The sequence below is a fragment of the Lactuca serriola genome, chromosome 8 (genome assembly GCF_051521515.1).
Source record: "Lactuca serriola cultivar US96UC23 chromosome 8, Lser_US96UC23_V15, whole genome shotgun sequence".
Taxonomy (NCBI): domain Eukaryota; kingdom Viridiplantae; phylum Streptophyta; class Magnoliopsida; order Asterales; family Asteraceae; genus Lactuca; species Lactuca serriola.
The window spans coordinates 247,160,422-247,182,931 of record NC_136415.1 but is presented as its reverse complement, the minus strand read 5'-3'; the positions used below and the strand labels follow the sequence as shown (position 1 = coordinate 247,182,931).

The window sequence follows — 22,510 nt, the reverse complement described above, 5'->3', positions numbered from 1 at the left end:
CTTCTAATAATATCTTAATTTCTTTTCCAAGAGTAAATTATTTTCTAAAAAATAAGATGAAATTTTGAAATTCAAATTATAATTATCTTTTGTAGGTGAAATATCAAACTTACCAAGTCAAATAACACAAAAAAAAAAAAAAAAAAAAAAAAAAAAAAAAAAAAAAAAAAAAACTTATTTTGTTGTAGTTAGTTTCGTAAAGCATTAAACATCACAATCAAGTTTCTAATTTATAACACTATTATATATTTAAGATATTCAATTATTTATAAACAATCTTTTAATTCCTTGAAAATGGAAAGGCCTGTTTGGCACCCATTGTTTTGTATTCTCTCCATTGACTTCCATGTCAATAAGTTGTTCTTTAATTATGTTCCTCTAAGTGAACTAGTTGTTGGACCTAACAATCCATTTTTCCAATTCAATATTTCTAAAAACTAAGGGTTGATAATGGAGAATCATAAGGGTTTGGGGTTCCATCTCATTTTCATAACTATTTCTTTGGTTGCAACCACAAATACTTGTTTGGGTGTTGAAAATATTAGTTTCATTTGCTCTGAGCAAGAGCGAATTGCTCTTCTCAACTTCAAACAAAGCGTCAAAGATCCTTCCGGAATGTTGTCATCATGGGTTGGCAATAACTGTTGCACGTGGGAAAGAATCGGTTGTGATCATATCACTGGAAATGTAGAAAGTGTGCATCTTGAAGGAGACCACTCTTTTTTTTATGGCAACTCGTTCTTACTTGGTGATGAAGTGAATCCTTCTTTGGCTGAGTTGAGGCATCTCAAATACTTGGACTTGAGTGGGAATGATTTTGGAGGAAGCCGGATCCCTAACTTCATTGGATCCTTCAAACAGTTGGCCTACCTCAATCTCTCGTATGCTGGTTTTAATGGTATCATTCCTCCTCATGTTGGAAATCTCACTAATTTAAACGTTCTTGATCTCAGTTGGAATGAAGTGTTGATGGAAGATGATATGACATGGACTTTTGGCCTTTTGTCACTCCAGCATCTCAACTTTAATTATTTGGATCTTAGCGGAGCACAAAATTGGGATATGATGCTTTACATGATTCCTTCGTTAAAAGAGTTAAGTTTGTCATCATGTAAACTTTCCAAGATTGTTCATTCTCATTCTCTTAATTCGAGTAGAATAATTCCAAACATCAAACATCTAGATCTTAGCTTCAATTATTACCAAGGTCCACTCCCTGGATTTTTTCAAAACATGACCTCCCTCACATTTCTTGATCTTTCAACCTTTAATCTAAGTTTTACAAACTTGCTAAACATGATTCCTTCTGTATCAGAGTTGCATTTGACATATTGTGGGCTCGACAAGATGTATTTATCTCCCCCTCATCTTAATTTAAGTACCCTTTCTAACATCCAACACCAACATGCCTAATCTTCTAGAGCTTGATCTATCACACAACAGATTGATAGGTCCGATTCCTGAATCTGTGAAAAGATTAAGATCTTTACTAGTGTTAGATGTATCTGACAACATGTTAACAGGCCCCATTCCAACATTTGTTGGAAGCCTTGTAAAACTTGACCTTTCTTTGAATCAATTAAATGGTCCTATCCCAACATCTCTAGGGAGTCTTGTTTCATTACAAGAACTTTTGATGTCTTCCAATTTGTTAAATGGGACTATTCCGGTTTCTTTTGGTCAACTTTCCAAACTCCATTCTCTAGATCTCTCTTACAATTCTTTTGAAGGAGTAGTTTCCGAAGCCCATTTTGCTAACCTTTCGATGTTGAGGAACTTGGATACTTCTTATAACTCTAAGTTGACATTCAATGTTTCACGGGAGTGGATACCTCCATTCCAATTACTATCTCTCCATCTCAGTTCTTGCAATATCTTAAATGGGTTTCCTCAATGGCTTCAAAATCAAAGGAATCTTGAGGCATTAATGTTGTCAAATGCTACAATTTCGGGAACCTTGCCCACATGGTTGCGGAAGATGCCCATCGTTCCTCTCATAGATCTCTCTCACAATAAACTCAATGGACCTCTTACAAATCTTCCTAATGCAGGATATTCTGATGTGTCTACGAGAAGATTTACCTCGGGAATATTTCTTCAAAATAACCTTTTCAATGACTCGATTCCAATGTCATTATGTAGAAGGACATATTTGGAATTACTTGATCTTTCAAGAAATAGGTTAAGTGGGAAAATCCCCATGTGTCTTGCGAATCTTGAATGGTTGGGTACCATGATATTTAGCTCAAATCAGTTATCCGGTGTGTTTCCAAGTTCAATAGCTCTTAAGTGTTCAGTATTAATTCGGTTAAATTTGAATGACAATAAATTTACTGGTAAACTTCCTAGAGCTTTGGGGAATTTACAATCATTAGTGGTCTTAGATTTGGGTGATAATCAATTCTCTGGAAATATACCCGAATCGATAGGAGAAAATCTTACATCTTTGTTAGTTTTGAGATTGCACAAAAATAACCTAACCGGAAGTATTCCTCAGTCACTATGCAAAATTTCAAAACTTCATATTTTCGATGTTGCATACAACAACTTAACGGGAACAATCCCACATTGTCTTGGAGAGTTAAATGGAATGGTTAAGGGAAGTGTGGTACTGGTGGATACCATTGATGATATCGATGATGACCAAAATGTGATTCAGAGCACGAAAGGTGTTGATCTTGAATATACAACAACTTTGCAATTGGTTTACAACATGGACCTTTCAAGCAATAATTTTTTTGGAGAAATACCTGTAGAGATAACTGCACTTTCTATGTTGATGAGTCTCAATTTGTCTAATAATCTTCTCAGTGGGGGTATTCCGGACAATATTGGAAAAATGACGAATTTAGAATCTCTAGATTTCTCAAATAATCAGTTGAGTGAGATGATCCCTCCAAGCATGGTTGCTTTGAACTTTTTGAGCCATTTGAATTTGTCGAACAACAATTTGTCGGGACGAATTCCAACAGGAAATCAGTTGCAGACACTTACTGATCCATCAATATATGCTGGGAACAAAGATCTTTGTGGGTTTCCAGTGATAAAGAATTGCTCCAATCATGAGGAAGACCCAACAATAGTTTATAAGAAGGAGCCTACGAAGGTATGGTTGTTCTATGTGGACATAATGAGTGGTTTTGCAACAGGGTTTTTGGGTGTTATTGGAGTTTTGTTTTTCAAGAAGAAATGGAGACGGAAGCTTTTCATGTTTGTTGAGGAAACCATGGACAAGATTTACGTTGTAGTTGTGGTAAGAGTTGTCAAAATGAAGAGAGGAAGAGAAACAATATAGATTCTCTTGAATGCAAATAATTCTTTAATATATGTTATCAATGACTATTTTGCTTATTTAATACTGGTGTTGTGCTTATTCATAAGACTGTTTGGATTTTATATGTGTATGACATTTGTGTCTTATATGGATTTTATATGTGTATGGTATTTGTAATATGGATGTTTAAATGTGCCAATATTGAAAAGTAAGAAGCTGGTAATCGACTCATTATCTATTTCTTCATTACTCATTTTTTAGTCTTTAATGTGATGAATGAGGAAGCGTATAACAACCTCCTAAATTGCTTTGTTATGAAGTTGTGATGTAAATATTACTATTTTGACCCAAACCCGTTTTGATGAATTTCACAACCACCCATTTAAGCTACATGTGAATTCTTTTAGCTTCTATATACTCACTTAGTCATTTCAAATTCGAATATAGAAGCATGGATTTTCAGTGTTTTTTTTTTCTTTCTAAATTTTGTTCTTGGAAAAAAGTTGATCGTCTTCCAAAGAAAAGTAACCACAAGCCTTTTGTTTAGTCATATACAAGAAACTTCATTCAATTTCTATGTATTATAAATTGCACAAAATTCAAGCTCAATATTCTTTGTTCTAATTTTGGGCATTCATATAACCTTCATAGTCCATGATATATATTTATTTAGAGTTGCAAATTTTGAAAAGAATAAAATGAAGACATGGATTGATAGTGTGACAGTTTAGCCTGTGGACTTGAATGTTATAGTTTGATTAATGTGGTCCACTTTAGCCATTTCTTTAGAGTCCCATTAACAGAATAAGATTACTATGGAATTGAATTCTGCAGAAATTGGAATCCAATTCCGTTCTACTCCAACTTTGGAGTAAATTATAACTGAATGACTTCCCTTGGAATTCACATAATCCATGGCTGACAGGATTTCAACTTTCCAGATGGAATTCAATTCCAATAATCCCTCACCCTTTTAAAAGACTGAAATACCCTGCCATCTGACACTTTTCATCTACAGCCTTTTAAGTAAGAATCAGGTAGACAACTAATAACATTTTCTAGATTTGTGGTTGCATGAAAAGTCGGAACCTTTGAGTGTTTCTGTTTTTTCTCATTTTTCTTCTTGATTTTTTGATCATTATTTTCTTTCATCTTGTGATTCGCCTTTGTTACTTGACCGTTAGATATCGAATGGGATTTTCTCTGGTTCTTGAATATTTAATCATTTACATTTTTTTATCAAGCTTGTTTTCTTTGAATGATGACATGACATACGTGTGAGAACAAGATCGAGCGTCGTTAAAAGAGGGATGTGAAAAAATTCCCCAACAATCATAATATTTACTAGTTGTGAGACAGTATTACGTGAGTTAATTTAAAAAAAAAATTAAATATAAAAGTCAAAATATTTGAGATGTTTGGATTTATAAAAAAAAATAAGAAAAATAATGAAATTATTATAATTGAGATGTTTTTTATCTTTTAAATTTAAACGGATAATTTAAATAAAAAAGAAACTAATGAACTTTAATTTTAGGATTTTTGAAGTTAAAAGGTAAATTTATTAATGAAATTGATATTCATTTGTTACTACATTTATTTTATTGTTACGTTACAATATTATATGGAAAAAATTAATTCAAAATAACCACAATATATGACATTTGGCAAATTGAATGAGAGTGTGATAAACGAAAAAAAAAAAAAAAAAAAAACTTTCATTTATTAGAAAGAATTTAAAGGTTAATGTTATAGATACATAACAAACAATCTTTTTGTTTTTTCATAAAGCACCGTTTATAATTTGATATAACGAATTACCATCAAAAGGTACCCAATTAAAGCTTTTTATCACAAAATATATTTGTTTTTATGGTTTTAATGGTATTTTATAAACGTATCTATGATATTTTTTTAAATAATATTGATCTACAAAAAAGAAAAAAAAAACATAATTGGTTATTTCATTTATGGCATTAATTCTATTTTATCTACCACATGTGTATTATAATATTTTAGTAAAATAATCTACTGTAATAAATAAAAAGATTTCTTATATTTGTCACTTTCTAAGGCTAAAGGGAATGATAACACCCTTAACACTGTACCACGTCAGATTTTGTTAAACCACGTAAGCATTTGTTATCAAACCTTAGCTCCTTGTAAAAGATACGGAGTGGTTTGTAAAACAATTTAATTAGAACTAAGTTTGGAAACAAAAAAAGGAAAAATGAAAAACAAATTAAGCCGACCAATCAAAGCCCACCCTCCCTCTTTCTCTCTCTTCTCGTTACCCGACTAGCGAGACCAAGTTTAGCAAGCCTTCTAACATTTTAATGGGAGTGATGTAGCATCTTTAGCTAGTGTTTTGGCAAGAGGGGTGACGAGACCACTCTCTTAAGCCTAATGCGTTTTAACATATATAGTTTTGTGGTTAATTCTTAGAAATTAAATTTGACTTGTCATTTTGTGATAATTTTCATTTTATTAATTAAGCATTTTGAATTTTAGGTTATAGAAAGGAGAGAATTACTAATTTAGCCATTTTCCCTAATTACCTATCCCAAAATAGCCAAAAAAAGACTTTAGCCAAAAATAGCCCACGAATGAGTAGTCCGACCATAGTTGAATACGGTCAACTCTCGTTGATTACGGTCAATGCTTGTTGAATATTTTTTTAGGGCAATAGACTTCTCTTTCGTGGCCAGTCTACTCTTTTATGACCCATTGACCCATAGTATATAATGTATTATTTTTCAGCTTAGATTACTTTTTGCTCATTTTTTCTTCTATTGTCTACTATTTTCTCTCAATGGATCACCCGAAAAACAACAAGGTACGTCTATTTTTTATCGAAATTTTACTGTATTCTTAATTAGGAGTACTTATGGTATACGGGGATAACTTTTTAAAAATAAAACTGAAAAAATAAAATAAAACCGTATGCTTCATACGAAACCTACGCATTGTGGACTTGTACATCGTAGGTTTCGTACGAACACTACATCTTGAGGGACTAAAACTATTTTTCAAATAGACTTAAGCTGAAAAATACCCTTTCAATAAGTTTTGATACTAAAGTGTCAAGAAAAATGGTTTAAGGACTAAAACAGAAAATTCTTTTATACAAAGGGCCAAAATTGTAAATTTATCCAAAAGAAAGGGGCTGCAAAAGAAAATTTTTAGTGATTCTAACAATGAATCTGTTAGGATGGAATACTAGTGCCACGACTATCGACGAAATATAATACACCTACAACACCAAAAATCGTTATCAAACGAACCGATTCGGTCTCGAATCAATAACGAATCCGAACTTAATAACACGACGCTATTTCAATACACACGCGGAAATTTCGGGAAGTCAATACACACGTGGGAAATACACCAGATGTCGATACACCATCTTTGGGCCCGAAAGTTTCAAATCATGCTTGTTGGGCCTAGCTAGCCCAATGACATGATCTTTAGGCCCGAAGGAAACTCGCTTACATGTAGTTGGGTCTTATATGACCTAATTACGTGTAAAAGGACTTTCAATGGCTTTTGTGCTATTGGGCCCCAAGGGTCCTTTGGTACTGCTAGCGAAGTCGAGAATTCACCAATGCGATTCGGGCTAAGGGCCCTTCGCATTCACGATAGCCTTGAACGACTTATGGAAAAATAGGGGGCTTCGCACCCTCTTTTCCTCCTCGGTTGTGGGGTTATGAGAAGTCAGGGTGATTGGATTAAGTGAATAGTGCGAACGACGCCTAAGGGATCGTTTGTATGGTTGTAATCTAGTCATTTTCATTAATGTGTGTTTATAACAATTCACAATCCATAATTAATACAATGTCACCGGGACTCAACGAATACACACGTCGCAACGAAATAACAAAATATAAAACGCTTGATTCAAAGTATTAGGAAAACATCGGGTTTTCCTGGGGTTTTTAATTAATACACCTACGAGATGCATACTGAGTTTAACAAATTGTATTTTTACATTTATAGAAACAAACAAGCATACTTACAGATCTTCACACTTTTTATACTATGCTCTTTTCAGAAAATATCGGATTTTCTGGTGGTTTTCAAAACAATACAAACCATTATATTTCAAACATTACTTATGAACTCACCAACATTTCATATGTTGACGTTTTTCAAAATACTTGTATTCTCATGTAACAGGTAAATCGAAAAGTAAAAATGTACTCTGTAACGTCTTGCTGCTTGTTTAATTAGTATCGAACAATTTACTTTTGGGCATGTAATATTATGAATCAATGTACTGAATGTAAACGCTACCAGTTGTAATATTTCAATGCTTGGTGATGTATAATGTTATGTTTCATGTATATTCATTGTGATGGTATTCAATTGAGTCACAATAGCCCTCGGACGTTTCCGCCGTCTGGTTCGGGGGTGTGACAAGGGTCATTTATATGAAATTATCCCTAATATATTTATTTAAAGGTTAATGCTATAAACACATAACAAACAATCTTTTTGTTTTTTTTATAAAGCACCATTGATAATTTGATATAACGAATTACAATCAAAATGTACCCAATTTGTAGCACCTGGTTCTTGGTATGTATTCTTTTACTTAATTCTTGGTGCATTTTGCATCTTGGCCTTGGACTCGGCGACTCAAAGGATCGACTCGCCGAGTAGAAGCAGGAAGGAGCACGGGGTTTAAGTTGTGGACTCGGCGAGTAAGTTGATGTATGGACAAAAACCCTAATCCAGGAGTGTGCACCCTATTTAAACACTCTAACTCGGCCTCCCTTGCTCCTAACACTTCCAGAAGAGCTGTAGAACAAAACCCTAGCCCCCATATTGTTCTAGTGAGTGATTTTGGCTTTGTGAAGGAAGTTTGGAGCTTAGAAGATGAAGGAGAAGGTTAAAGGGTGCAAGGAGGGGAAGTAGATCTGAAATCTACTCTGTGAAAGGCTTCCATTCAGGTAGAAAAGTTCCTACCTTGATCTCTAGTTCATTAGATCCCTTTTGTCCCTAATTTGTGGGGTTTAATCCCTAAAACCTTAAACTCTATGTGTTTATGCTCTATGTTCTGAAAGGACTACAGATCTGGGCCTTATGGACATCCTAGAAGTGTAAAGTTTCTATGGTTGAAGTGATTGAGGTCTCTATTAAGTGTTTGACCTCATAAAGAGCTTGGATTTGCCTTTTTGAGCTTATAGGGCCATGCATGCACGTAAAGTTTGCAACTTTACGTGATAAGCATGCCCTAGGAACACAGATCTATGGTTTAGAAGCGTTGCATGTCTCAAAATTGGTCTGTATGGGAAGTGGGTCGAAGGGACTCGGTGAGTCCCAAAGTGAAACTCGGCGAGTTCTATGAAGATGGTCTTAGACTCGGCGAGTTGGATGAACAACTCGGCGAGTCCTATGAAGACTTCCTGGAACTCGACGAGTTGTTCTTCAAACTCGGCGAGTCATATGAACAGTTACTGAGTTAAGAGGGGTTTAAGTGTAGAAGGTCCAACCCTTCGTCACTGCTCGCGGAATTAGCGATTTATCGAGTAGCGATAGCCCCAGAAACCCAAATCCTCCAGATGGATGCTTTGGTGAGGATTTGGAAGCTAGTAGGGGATCTGCTTGTGGGACTCGGCGAGTTGTTCTTCAAACTCGGCGAGTCGGATGAGTTTCCTTGTGGCTTTCGAATGGGAGAAGAACTCGTCGAGTTGTCGGCCCAACTCGATGAGTAGGGTCGCGGATGGGGACGAGTAGAGGGCGAGGGACTCGGTGAGGTGATGACCCAACTCAGCGAGTCGGGTCAACTGGAAGTTGACTTTAACTTTGACTTGACTTGGTTGAGGGTAAAATGGTCATTTTACCCTAAGTATAGAGATCAGTTTCTAACTGAGTGTTTGTGGGGTTTGTAGTCGGAGTATTTCCGGAGCAGCAGCGGACGGAGGTTTCCCGCACTGATTATCAGCAGCTACTTGTATGAGGTGAGTTACCTTCCAGTAGGGGTGTCTAAGGCCACAATGTCGGCCCACCAATGAGGAGTATTTAGATGATAATTGTCTTTGTGATCATTTATCTTGGTCTGGTATGCGTATTGGTTATGAGTTATATCTGTATGGTATGTTACATGATAAGGATAGTTTCCCTGATAGTGGTCCTTAGGACCAAGGGGTAGGTCAGTACCTGGATACGCCTAACTGTGTGCTTATATCTTGCTATTGTATGCTAGTGGTAGGGGTGAAATAGTCCCCAGTTACCGGTTGAAAGATACCGATGGCGATTACCGGTTGAAAGATACCGATGGTATTGTATGCTATGTGGTATGATGGGGGAACTCACTAAGCTTTGTGCTTACGGTTTCAGTTTTTGGTTTCAGGTACCTCTTCGTCTAAGGGGAAGGAGTCGGCGGCGTAGCATGGCATCACACACATATTTGATTTTCTGCACGGTGTTTTCTGGGATTGTACTGTATTATGTTATTTGCTTATGATGTGGGTTGAAACATGATACTTGATTTTATGAGATGACGTGTTGATTCAATATTTTCTAGTGAATGCTTTATGAAAAAATTAATTAAAAATGAAATTTTTGGACTTGAATTTTACAAGTTGGTATCAGAGCCCTGGTTTGAGGGATTCAGACACGCCCTCAGGGGGGGGGGTGTCTGGACTCAAACTAAGGGGCTAAAAGATTTTTACAATAAAATGGTTTTCTAAAGATCTAAACGAAAGGATTTTAAGAAAGACAAGGTGTGTGATGCGTGCGACCAGCCGGGCTCAAGTAAGTTTTCCCCAAGATACCCATACATGTTATGTTATGCTATATGGCTTTGATTCAAAATTGCATGCTAGAATAGGACTAAGGATCTTGGAAGATGCCTTGTGTGCCTAATATATGATTCTAATAATTGCATACTAGTTAGGGCTAAGGATCTAGGAGGATGCCTTATATGCCTGTTGTATGAGTTGTATGCTAGGACTGTTTTGTCAGCAGTAGGATGACATGTATAGGTTATACCTGAATTGGTTACTCGATGCACGAATGCTGCTTGCTTTGTGCTATTGGGGTTCTGTCCATTTCCAACTAACTAAGGAGCGGATATGTAACAGTACCTGCAAGTTAGTTAGGGGGAAATGGTAGGGGCTCCTAGTGCAGCTGATGGCGGAGGGTAGGTCGGAGAGTGCCCTAGGGAAGCCTAGGATGAGGTCAGTGGAAAGGGTATCGGTAAAAGGGATTTGGTGAGGTCGAAGCAATCCTTGAGGAAAGTACAGGTAGATGTGGAAGGTAGTATGGGCCCGTACTACTGAAAGCAGAGGACTTGTACTCGAATCAAGGAGGGCCTAGATGGAACCAGAGACCTTGGAGAGTGAGTTATATCTCTCGAGTATATGTATGATCCTGACGTTTATGTGTGTATGAGCATGGCGACCACACGTCATGGGACAGGGGGTTCCGGATCAGGATCGGGATCAGGCTCGGGTGCGGGATCTGAGCAGGTTGATGACGGGCTACGTGAGTTCATTGCGTCTGAGATCACGAGAGGCATCCTTGAGTCGACCCCCATCATCTTCGGGTCGATCAAGGAGGGGATTGTTGAGCTGATGGAGGATCGCCTCCGATCATTTAGGAGTGACATGGCATCTGTCCAGTCAGGGTCTCGCACACTGTCCTTTAAGGACTTCAGGGGCAGTGGTGCGCCAGATTTCCATGGGGCAAAGGACCCCATTGCTTCCAGACGATGGATTGCGGACATTGAGTCCGCACAGTTGACCAGCTTCTTCCCCGAGGGGTCAAAGGTGAGATATGCAGCAAGATGCTTGCGAGACAAGGCTAGAGATTGGTGAGAGTCTGTTGGTGACGCATTGGGAGCCTCGGCTATTGAGACTATGACTTGGTCGGACTTTCTGACCAGATTTAGGGCGGAGTTTGCGCCATCTGTGGAGCTTCAGCGGCTGGCCAGGGAGTTTCTGGATATGAGTCAGACTACGGAGACTGTGGCAGAGATCACCGCCAGGTTCCGGGAGAGGGCATTGCTAGTGCCCCAGTATGCGGGTGATGAGGATATGAGGAGGACCCGCTACCATGACATGCTACGAGCTGACATTCGGGAGCATGTTAGTTTTTCAGCTTGCCCTACCTTGGATTCCATGATTGCCAGGGCTAGGGAGAGGGAGATTGATCTGGAGTACATCCAGAAAAGGAAGGCAGTGGATGGGCTGACGACCGGGGCTTCGGGGAAGAAGCCCAAGGGATCTGATGGTAGGCCGAAAGGCCAGGCAGGACGGGACTGCTGTGGAAAGTGCAGTCGGTCACATGAGGGCGCTTGTCGCACCGGGCCGGGTTCGGGCTGCTATAAGTGTGGCAAGGTGGGGCATTTCGGTAGGGATTGTACTGCCCCCGACCCTGCGGTACAGATGACAAACCTGAGTTGCTTCCATTGCAATCAGAGGGGCCACAAAAGGGCCGATTGCCCGAGATTGATAGCAGCGTCAGCAGCAGTGCCAGCAGCAACGTCGGCCTCAGGGACGGCACGGGTTACAGATGGCCGGAAGGTCAAGACAGAGGCTCCAGTGGTGAGGAGCCGAGCATTTCAGCTGACTGCCGAGGAGGCACGGGCTACACCCGATGTGGTGACGGGATCGTTCCACGTGAACGACATCCCAGTTCAGGTATTGTTTGATTCAGGTGCTACCCGATCATTTGTTTCTCTTGCTCTTAGCAAGAAGTTTTCTGAGTATTCGGGCATGTTGGATTGCCCTCTAGAGGTCGAGATTGCGGACGACCGGTCAGTGCGAGCATCTGAGGTCTTCCGAGATTGTGTGTTGAGGTTATTTGAGGAGCGCTACCTGGTAGACTTGGTTCCCATTCCATTGCGTGGGAACAAGGTGATTATAGGCATGGATTGGCTCAGCCCTAATGGGGCAGTGATCGACTGCGCGCAGCAGTTGGTGCGGGTCAGGACCCCAAGTGGGGGAGAGCTGGTGATTCAGGGCGAAAGGCCACAGCAAGGACCAGCTTTATGTTCAGCAGCAAGAGCTAGGCGTTACCTCCAGCAGGGTTGCGCAGGTTATGTCGCGTATGTTATGGATACCCGGGAGACGGGTAGGGCGACGCTGGACGATGTACCTGTGGTACGAGAGTTTGCGAACGTATTCCCCGAGGAGTTGCCTAGGATACCTCCGGAGCGACAGGTGGAGTTCAGGATCGACCTAGTCCCTGGTGCGGCTCCGATAGCCAAGGCACCGTATCGGTTGGCTCCTCCTGAGATGCAGGAGTTGTCTACACAGCTGCAGGAGCTGTTAGACAAGGGTTTTACTAGACCGAGTAGTTCACCCTGGGGAGCCCCGATTCTGTTTGTGAGGAAGAAGGACGGGTCGTATCGGATGTGTATAGACTATCGGGAGCTGAACAAGGTAATAGTGAAGAACTGTTACCCACTCCCGAGGATTGATGATTGATGTGTGCAAACTCACTTAGTTTTAAACCTACTTTTAATTATCCAATAGCACACAAAAGGCAGTGAACCTATCAATTGTGGTATAGCTAAATAAGCAGGGTATCGAACACAGGGAATGGCAAATTAAACTAAAAACTAATTTAATCTAAGTTAATTAAGAAGCAGGGGTTTTTCTCTAGTTTTACAAGACTAGAAACTTACTAACTATTACTAATTTAAGACTAGAAAATAACGATTTAACTAGATTCAATAATTGGAAAGGAACTTCTGTTTAGTTCAACTTGGTTAACTCTATGGTTGATTTTCAAGGTAATCCGCAGAAAACCTCTTTACCCTCAAGGTATTTTTAATTGAGCAACCCGAGCATACATAATCTAGAATTACACTTTTGATACCACTATGGAGCTCTTTTGAATTCATCTCTTCTTCGATATTTGCTTTGATCTCTTTGAATTCACCACCTTTATTGTTTGATTTTCGGGTATCTTCAACTTTTTTGGATTTCTTGGAATTTTGATCTTTTGATCTTCACTTTAATTGCTCCAAAATTCATACAATTTCTTTTGTAATTCTCTTTTTTTTTCACTCAAATCCCTACATGCTTAAGCAGGGGCGCTCAATCTCAACCTTTATTGGCTAACGATAACAATTTTCTTGGATACATTTCAAGTTTAGGCTGCTAAACATATTACATCCCTCGGACTGAGCAAGATTGTGTTTTTGTCTCATGATTTCACTGGAATAAGGAAGCCACAAATGCACTAGAACGTATATAGGCTCAACTAAACATTTGGGTTATCATGCAATTATCAACACAACTCTAACATGGAGTCCTAATTACTTTTACCAAAATTTCCTAATTTAAATCCCTAAGTCATATTTTTGGTATGCAAAGTTTTAAAATTAGCCTAAATTAAGACTCTAAATTTTCTATTATGTAACCAACCCCCTACCCCACACTTATTTGATGCAATGCCCTCATTGCATGTTATGCATAATAAAAACATAAAAAGAAACTAAATAGGGAATTGGAACAAACTCCCCTGGGATAGCAGTGGATAGGTTGATCACATTCATTTTAGCTCCAACTTCAATTGACTTTAGACATAGTAACCATGCCTTGGGTGTCTCGTCTCCTGTGGGTCGCTCCAAATACGCGGAAAACAGTGTAAGATCTTCAAGAATAAATATGGAAAGAATATATAGTCAAGTGGTACTCTAATCTGCATCAAATCAGTAGCCCCTTCGACATGAAACCAAATGACTCGTCGAGTATATAACAGACTCGTCGAGTTACTTCGGGAAATCTTCGCATTTTTGAGAAGTAAGGGCGACTCGTCGAGTCAGTTTAGTGCACTCGACGAGTTAGTCACTGAATGAAAATAATATAATTCTGCATATGATCCAGCTTCCAATAAACTCTCTATACTTTCTATTTACTTCTAGACTCCCTTGCCAACATCTCTAAGGACCGGACTCAATACTTTAACTCTAACACTCCTTTTCCTTGACTCTCTTTCTCACTTGGATTCTATAACTCTAAACCCATTTGAAGCTAGCACTCCTAATTCAATTCTGAAAAATTGTCAAAGCATCAAACATTAATTAAACATCAAAAACAAGTTTTAAAAACATCAAACAAACCAAATAAAACAAACAAACACAAAATTAAAAATTTTTCAATAAAAATGCATAAAAATCAATCCTCCTCATCATCATCATCAAGCCCTACTCCACTTCCTCCAGCCCCACTTCTTCTCGCATTTATCACCTCTTCCCACGTTGGAATGTATGGAAAGTTACCACCATCTATGTGTGGAATGTTAAAGTGGTCAAAAAGTCGTATATGAGACTGGTTGCTAAAATTCAAGCCCCTCGCCATTTGATCCTAGAGTCGCCTCATCTCCACATTGTACCAATCCATTGGTACATCTTCATTCTCAACCGGAATCACCGGCGGCTCCTCCTCAATATCCCGCTCTCTCCTCGAACGAACCCGTCTTCCCGGCGCCTCGGGACCAACCATCGGATCATCATTCGGGATGACATAGTGGCCACCACCATAGTCTTCAATGATTCTCGCTCTTCGGAAAAGAATAGGATTGAACGGAGGTGTAGGGATCATCGTCATGAAATTCCATGCACCGCGGTTCATCAACTCGAATGAGTTAGCCAACCGGGTGACAAACATCCCACCATTTATTCTTGAAGTCTTGCGATCTTTGACCGCACCCTCCGAAAGATATGAAGCAAGACACCAAGGAATGTTGCAAAAAACGTCGGGTGTAATGATGCTCCATAGGAAAAAGACATCAAGGTTGGAAACCTTGTCATCATCCTTTCGTTGGTTGATGGTGGATGAAATGAGGCGGTGAATGAGGCGATGTGTTGGGGATCGAATGCTCCCTTCTTGTGCCGACTTTGGAATATAAACTTTATTACCAATGGTATTCCACCAGCCCGCACTTGTAACTCCTTCGGGAAATACCATATGTGTTTGTGCCAAAAAGGCCCAAAAGATGGGTGTTGAGACCAAGGGCTGGTCATAAACCCCCAATCGGCATGCAAGATCCACCACTGAGCATTGATGAAATTCTCCCCCAAGACAGAAACTGAAGCTTGTTGGGTGAAAGACATCCACTCCCCCGGTGAAAGACACCGTGGAAAAGAACTCTAAGCACAACTCCAAATAAACCGGTTCTTGAATACGGAATACCCGGCTCCACTCGTCACACACCATGGTTTCGCCATCATGGTGAAACTCCTTCAAAAGATAAGGAGCTAACTCCTCCTCATAGCGAACACTCTGCAACCATTCCCAATCGATCCGGTTGGGCACATAGACCTCCTTCTTCTTAATATCAGCCAGCTTCTTCTTCCATTTCCGCAATGTCGAAGCGGACTCGATTTGTGGGAAGTTTAGCCACGGAAAATCCCCTTGGTGGACACTGGAAGTTTGCCCCCTTCTGAACATGGTTTCTGCAAAACAAAGACCCAAAACCCAGAAAACACAGAATATAATTAAAACAATCTCGCATATGCTTCCCGACTCGACCCGTCGAGTCCAGGCATGACTCGGCGAGTCGCGCAAACTGCACGAGTCAGTCGACGGGTCGATGCAAATTAGGCCATGAAACCTGGAAATTTCGTCAAGGGTTTTGTATAGGGACTTACTACTAAGGTAATAAGGCCAAAATAAACGTTCAAAACAACAAAAATCATGAAAAATCAAAACCCTAAAAATTCATTACTTTTCAAAAACGGGTTTTTCATGCAATTGCTACCATATATGGCCTTATAATCACGTTCTTAACAGAAATCAAGAAGAAATTTGTTACCTTTTGAGTTTAAACTTGAGAGATTGGAAGAAAATTTGAAGAAAACTTGAATAAAACTTGAATGCTTGAGAGGAAATTAGAGAGGGGCACCCGGCGAGTATGTATGTGAAAATTGATTCTTAGGGTTAAAACCCTAGTTACCAGATGTAAAAGTAATTTCGAAATTATTTTTTTCTGTAAATAATACTGACTCGTCGAGTCGGGGTCAGACTCGGCGAGTCTAGTCGCGAAGTCAAATTTTTTTCTGAAATCAATATGGACTCGTCGAGTCGTGGTCAGACTCGGCGAGTCTCTAGCAAAACATTCATGATTTTCAAAATTTTGTTATTTATTTAAAATCATTTCACCCCACACTTGGCCCTTGCACACTCTCAAGCAGACATGTCTGATGAATTGGAGAATTAACATTTTAAAAACGCAGGAAAAATTAAAAAAAAATTAAAAAGTAAAAGAAAGCAAACTCTATATAACGGGTTGCCTCCCGCCAAGCGCTTCTTTTTAAGGAGTCATTAGCTAGACTCCTTCCTGTCTACGTTTCGTCATCTTCGATCATCGGGAATGCACGCCTAGTCCTTTGTGGTTTGTACTTAGTCTTGTAAGCGTGAATCTTTTTCTTGTAAGCCCTTTTCAATTCATCTCTTTTCTTTTTCACAGCATCCTCCTCAGCTGCTTGGGCTTCTCTTTTCCTCTTTTTCTTTTTTAACCCATTCTTCTTTACCTTCTCTTGTACCTCCTTCTCTTTAAATTTAATCACTTCATATTTTGTAATGGTTCGTGCTTTAGGTTTAGTAGTGAATGGTCAATCAGTTTCCACCCTTCTTCCCTTTATGTCTTCATCCTTTTCTGTGTTCAACCCTTCTCTAAATGGAATTGTATCAAGGCATGCCACGTCGGCGTCTTGGACTTCCATTCCTCTTCCTTCTTCTGCTGTTTGTTCTTCCAAAAAATCATAAATAGTAACTAAATCTAGGGTATGTGAAGAACTATCAACAAACAGATCAACATTGGGCAAGTTTTGATCAAATTCGACTGGACTCGTCGAGTCCATCAAGGTGACTCGGCGAGTCTGAGCGGGTTCCATCAATTCTGGATTGTTTTCTAAGTTGGCTCCTTCCAGTAGCTTTTCTAACTCCTCCAAGTCTTTGCTAGCATCTCCACCTTCTTCAGAGTGTAGCAAAAGCTTGCTTGGATCTTCTTTTAGCAAAATTTCAAGCTCTTTTTGTAATATCTCATCATCCAATTGGATAAATGAGATTTCTTCTCTCTCTTCTTCTTCTTGCTTGGCTTCTGGAATAGCTTTAAACATCACCGACTCATCACCCACTCTCAATGTCAATGTAGACTCACTTATATCAATTAGAGCACACGCGGTGTTTAAGAATGATCTCCCCAAAATAATTGGTATTTCGGGGTCTTCTTCCATATCCACCACCACGAAGTCTACTGGAAAAATAAACTTGTCCACTTTGAGAAGGAGATCCTCACAAACGCCTTGTGGATGAATTATCGTTTTGTCCGCCAAATGGATCCTCATATTTACCGGCCTTGGTGCTGGTAAATTCAGCTTCTTAAAGAATGAATAGGGCATCAAATTAATGCTTGCACCTGAATCAGCTAATGCTCGGGTAAAAACTTCATTACCAAATTGGCACGGAATCACCATATTTCCCGGATCACTCTTCTTTTCAGGCAGCTCTTTCATCAATATTTCCGCGACTTCAGCCAAATCCTTCCTAGCAGCGAAAAGGCTTTTACGCAGGTTGAAGTATTTAGGTGTTTGGAGCATTGTTTCCACAAATGGCATATTGACTTGTAAAGCTTTAAAATGCTCCATGAAGGTTCTGTATGCTTCTACTTTTTCTGCAGGCATGGCTTTGATTGGGTATGGCAGAGGAGGATTATATGGCTTTAGAGAACTGGCAGTTTTATCATCCCCGCATGGACTCGTCGAGTCCATTGGAGTGACTCGGCGAGTCGGATCGGGTTTTGCTGGATCCGATTCTTCTTCCTTTTCTGCCTTCTTCTTGGAGATTCTCAGTGCTTCTGTAACTTTTTCTTCACTACTGGAGGCTATTACACTTACATTCTCCATTCTTGGATTGGGTTCGGTGTTACTCGGAAGTTGACCCAGTCTTCTATCATTCACTTGATGTGCAAGCTGCCCCAGCTGTTTCTCAATGTTGAGAATTGATGCTTGTTGATTCCTAAGCATGTTTCTGGTCTCGTGTATGGCAGCATCGTGATCATTATGTCTTTTTTCGGACGCGGCTATGAATCTAGTGAATAACTCTTCTAAATCGGCTTTCTTTTCTACCAGTTCTTCCTTTTGGTATAGTCCCCTCTCCTTCTGCTTGTATTTCTCCTCCTTTGCCTTCTTATACTCCTCGTATGGTAGCCAATCCTTCTTAGGTTTTCGCCAATTTTCATCATACCGATCACCACTTGAATAGAAGACTTGAGCTTTCTCATTTCCATTCTCATCCAAATCACACTCCTTTGCGAGATGGGACCCTCCACAATTTTCGCATCCTACCCTAATAGCATGGATTGCTTGATCCATTTTTGTCATTCTTCGATCTAGACTATCAAGCTTTGCTATCACCGCCGCCATGCTATCACTTGCCGTGTTTACTACCCCTCGACTTACTTCGTTTATCGGATTGTGGTATTCTCTAGAGTGCTTAGAGAATTCTTTAATTAATTCTTTAATTACCGGGGGCACCTTCTTTGTAAGCGGGCCTTGAGAATCAAGTAGTTGCCTTGTGGTGACATTGACTCCATCATAGAAGATGGAGACCTCTTCTTGGCTATTAAGGTCATGGTGTGGGTAATTTCTAAGTAGGCTCTTGTATCTTTCCCAAGCTTCATAAAGAGATTCTCCGGGTTGTTGCTCGAAGTTGGCAATGGCTTTCTTTAGCTTGGCTATCTTGGAGGGCGGGCAAAAATGGTCTATGAATTCTTCTTTCATCTTGGCCCATGTGGTGACCGATCCGGGAGGAAGTGACTTTAACCAATCTTTTGCAGCTCCTTTAAATGTGACAGGAAGCATTCGAAGAAGCTGGGTCTCGCGTGGAACATTAGGCACGTTGAAGTAATCAGCCACATCATTCACTTCGTCCAAGTGCTTGTAAGCGTCTTCGTGATCCTTCCCGTAAAAAGGAATCTCCTTGAGTTGGGAGAGAATATGGCCTTTTAGTTCGAAAGTGGCAGTCGCGGGAATTGCGGGTTGCACAAGTCCTGGCCCTGTGTCATCACGCATCCTTTTCTTCCACTCCCCATGGGGATTTCATCAATGTTAGCCATCGTGATAGCTAACTCTTCTTCAGAATCGGTTTCGTGCTCGTAAGTATGCTCTTCTTTTTCCTCGGTCTCGTAGTCGATATCTTCTTGAATTGGTTCTTCAATTGTTAACGAGGCACTGGATGCTCCTGATTTGCTGCTCTTCTTTTTGCTGAAAACGGATTTTAAGTTCTTGAGTGGTGAGTTCTTTGAAGTTGCGGTTTCTCCTACGGCTTTTCCTTTGCTTCTCTTTAGTGCGGATTCCGGGTCTTCCAAAGGAGGTACCAGAGGTGTGTCAGATCCTCGGGTCATGAAACAGCTGAAAAAAAAACGAAACAAAAGAAACAAAACGCGTAAAAGGAACAAAAACGGAATAAAAAAATAAAGACTAAAACAGCGATGTACTCGCCGAGTCGGCACGAGTGCACTCGGCGAGTTCAAGGAAAAAAACAGAAAAGAAAATTTCTAGTTATTTTAAAAACGGAATTGTAATAAAACTAAATCTACTTACTGATTTGCTTTGTAAATAACTTTGTGTAAGATAAATCCCACACAAAGGATCGATTAAACTAGAATTTAGTATTAATTTTAGAACCGTTCCCCGGCAACGGCGCCAAAAACTTGATGTGTGCAAACTCACTTAGTTTTAAAACTACTTTTAATTATCCAATAACACACAAAAGGCAGTGAACCTATCAATTGTGGTATAGCTAAATAAGCAGGGTATCGAACACAGGGAACGGCAAATTAAACTAAAAACTAATTTAATCTAAGTTAATTAAGAAGCAGGGGTTTTTCTCTAGTTTTACAAGACTAGAAACTTACTAACTATTACTAATTTAAGACTAGAAAATAACGATTTAACTAGATTCAATAATTGGAAAGGAACTTCTGTTTAGTTCAACTTGGTTAACTTTATGGATGATTTTCAAGGTAATAGTGCAATGGATTAATTCTTTCGTTGGTTACCGATTCAAGTGATTAGATTCGTGTTCACTACCCTAATCCTTAGCAAATAAACTAACTCAAACAGTGGCCAATTATCTAATTTAATTATATTCACTAGATTAATTATTCGGGTTAAGTTAGACTTGCAATAGTTAACTAATTTATTCTTTTTAATTAACCTCTTGTTTGATAGTCATCTCACAAGCTTGCACATGAATTTACTCAATTTTCTTATTAATTCTAGTTTCATATTCATTAATCCTAGACATATAACATAGTGATCACATAGCATATGAGGTCAATAATCAATAGATGTTCATGCTAATCAATTATCTTCCTATTAACAGAAAATTAATTATTATTCACACACAAGGTTCTTTAGCAAGCTAAAATAACAAAAATTCACCAACTTGGAATTAATCCTACCAATCAATCAAACCATATTGTCAACTTTGTATCCCCAAACAGAACTCTAAAGGTTTTAGCTCATAATTAAAGTAAATAACAGCAAACAAACAAAGTCAAGTTGCTTAATCATGATGAATAAACAAAAGAAAAAGTGGAATGATGAAATTTTGCCTTAATTACTCTCCGGAATTGAATTCTAGCTTCCTTCGTCGCCTTCTAGGGTTTTTCTGGCTTCTCAATCGTAGCAAAGCACTTCTGAATCGTCCCAGAACTCTCCTCCATTGATCTGTGGAATTATCTTTAAATATACGAATCGACTCGTCGAGTCAACTGGTGACTCGTCAAGTCCCTCTCACATTCCCCGTATTGCGATAACTCTCTGGGATCCCGAGGCATTATCTTCTCGATCCTTCGATTGGACTTGCCGAGTAGACGATATGACTCGCCGAGTAGGTGCCTTTTTTAGTGTTTTTCTTCTTTATTCCATTCTTGATCTTCTAACTATTTCTCCCGCTTCCTTTCGCTTCCGAGCTTAATCTTAGGACTGAAAAACATAATTTAACACTTTTAAGTACCTTTTGTCCATAATATGCGATAATTAAACTAATAAATGAATAAAAATGTATACTTAATATGAACTAATTATGCACATATCAATGATCTCTTTGACCAGTTACAGGGAGCATCTTGGTTCTCCAAGATCGATTTGCAATCAAGTTATCATCAGATGAGGGTCAGAGAGGAGAATGTGCAGAAGACCGCGTTTCAGACGCGCTACGACCATTATGAGTTCATGGTGATTCCGTTTGGGCTCACCAATGCTCCTGCCGCGTTCATGGACCTCATGAACCGCGTATGTAGACCGATGTTAGACCGGTCTGTGATAGTGTTTATCGAAGATATCTTGGTTTACTCCAAGACGCGAGAGCAGCATGAGGAGCATCTGTGGGAGGTTCTAGAGACTTTGAGGAGGGAGAACTTGTATGCTAAGTTCTCCAAGTGTGAGTTCTGGTTGCGCGAGGTGTAGTTTCTTGGGCACCTTATCAACCAGAAAGGGATTTCGGTAGATCCGGCCAAAGTGGAGGCCATGATGAGTTGGGAGGTTCCGAGGTCTCCATCTGAGATTCGGAGCTTTCTAGGATTGACAGGCTACTATTGGAGATTCATTAAGGACTTCTCCAAGATAGCAGTTCTGCTCACCCGACTGACTAAGAAGTCGGTGGTGTATCGCTAGGGGCCTGAGCAGCAGGCCGCATTCAAGGCATTGAGACAGAGGTTGTGCGAGGCGCTAATTTTAGCTCTGCCAGAGGGCATGGATGATTTTATTGTGTACTACGATGCATCCATCGCAGGTTTGTGCGTGGTATTGATGCAGAGAGGGCATGTCATCGCCTATGCGTCGAGTCAGCTGAAGCCTCACGAGGCGAACTACCCGACACATGATTTGGAGTTGGGGGCTGTTGTTTTTGCCCTCAAGATTTGGCGTCATTACCTCTATGGGGTTCGTTGTACGATTTACACGGACCACAAGAGTTTGAGGTATCTCATGGACCAGCCAAATCTGAATATGAGACAGCGTCGGTGGCTTGATGTGGTAAAGGATTATGATTGTGAGATCCTTTACCATCCGGGGAAGGCCAATGTCGTGGCCGATGCGCTTAGCCGCAAGGCAGCTCCGATAAGGGATATCTGTCTGAGGATGACAGTGGTGACTCCGCTTCTGGAGCGGATCCGAGAGGCTCATCATGAGGCTATGAAGGAGGAACATCGGAAGAGTGAGCGGATTGTGGGGCAAGTTTCCTCTTTCGACTATGATAGCCGAGGGTT

The 22,510-nt window shown here is 39.8% G+C and overlaps 1 pseudogene; it reads left to right on the top strand.

The window, feature by feature from the left end:
- The first annotated feature begins 407 nt into the window (after positions 1-407).
- LOC145068947 (receptor-like protein EIX1) lies at positions 408-3,419 on the top strand (annotated as a pseudogene).
- The last annotated feature ends 19,091 nt before the right edge of the window (positions 3,420-22,510 follow it).